Source organism: Gavialis gangeticus, unplaced genomic scaffold (genome assembly GCF_001723915.1).
Source record: "Gavialis gangeticus isolate Ggan-Ray unplaced genomic scaffold, GavGan_comp1, whole genome shotgun sequence".
Classification (NCBI taxonomy): domain Eukaryota; kingdom Metazoa; phylum Chordata; order Crocodylia; family Gavialidae; genus Gavialis; species Gavialis gangeticus.
In genome coordinates, this window is record NW_017729004.1 from 24,799,976 (window position 1) to 24,801,145 (window position 1,170).

The following is a 1,170-nucleotide window of genomic DNA, read 5'->3' on the forward strand; positions in this document are numbered from 1 at the left end:
GCCCTCGATGGCTTGCCAAAACTCAGTAAGCGGCCCTCTGCCCAAAATAGCAGAGGGCTGCTTTAACTCTTTGGGCAGGGGGGTGGAAATAGTATTTTATTCTGCTAGATTTTAAGGCTTTTAACATCAGAGATCAAAGCCTGTTTATTTCACCTTTTAATCAGAAATTCTTCAGGAACAAGCATTTGTCAGAGGATGGAAACGAACATCCCTGCTTTGACTGTAGTTACAAAGAATTGGAAAACACTGTTAATATTTTCTGTGTGCTTGTCCTGATCTGCAGGGCTCAAGCTAGGATGTTGTCTGGAGTCCATCAACAGGTATCCGCAGCACAACACTGCCTTCATGTGAGAGTTAAATCCATTACTGAAACAGCGTCCAGTGAAACTAATAAAAACAGGCTATTAGCTGGTAGGCTTTGTTCCCAGGGATGTGTAAAGCGAAAATCAATATGAATAATGTAAGCATTCTCAAGGCAACACCGGCACTGCATGTTTTTTGAAAATAAAAATAGGTGTTTATGCTACTGCATTGTAAAATATTCTCCTATTTCCTTTACTTCGGCTGGTACTTTTAAATAGAACACATTAAGCTCACCAGGGGGATCTGGCTCTGACACAGCATCGAGTTCCTCTTCATGAACTGAAAGCAATCTGTCTGACTAGGACATTGAGGACCAGTAATTTACTACCTCAGCTGTAATTTTAAACGCTCACCCACTGCAGGGATTGAAGCTTTCATTCTATAATTATAGAGGAATCAAAAGACTAGCACACTAATATATTGAGCTACAATGCCAGCTATTTATAATAGTCACTTCTGAGGCAATATGTTTTTAATATGTCAGCATGTCTGAAACAATTCTGGGGTTTTGTTGTTGCTGTTTTTTTTTTTACAGGCTCCCAAAAATGCTTCTTGAGTGAAAAATGTAAATATTTGGTTTCAAACTTACAGCATTATAGTTAAAAAGGGAAACAATGGTATTAACTGTTCACTAGGCACTGGAGTTAGTCCCTTCTTTATAATCCAGGATGGGGGCAGAATCACAATAGGAAACGCATGAGCACCAACATTCAGCGCTGCAGTATGGTAAGGCTAAGTTCATTTGCTTTAGAGCAGCCCTCAGGCCTCTAAGCCCAACCCTTTCAGACTGCTTAAAAAATGCAGCCC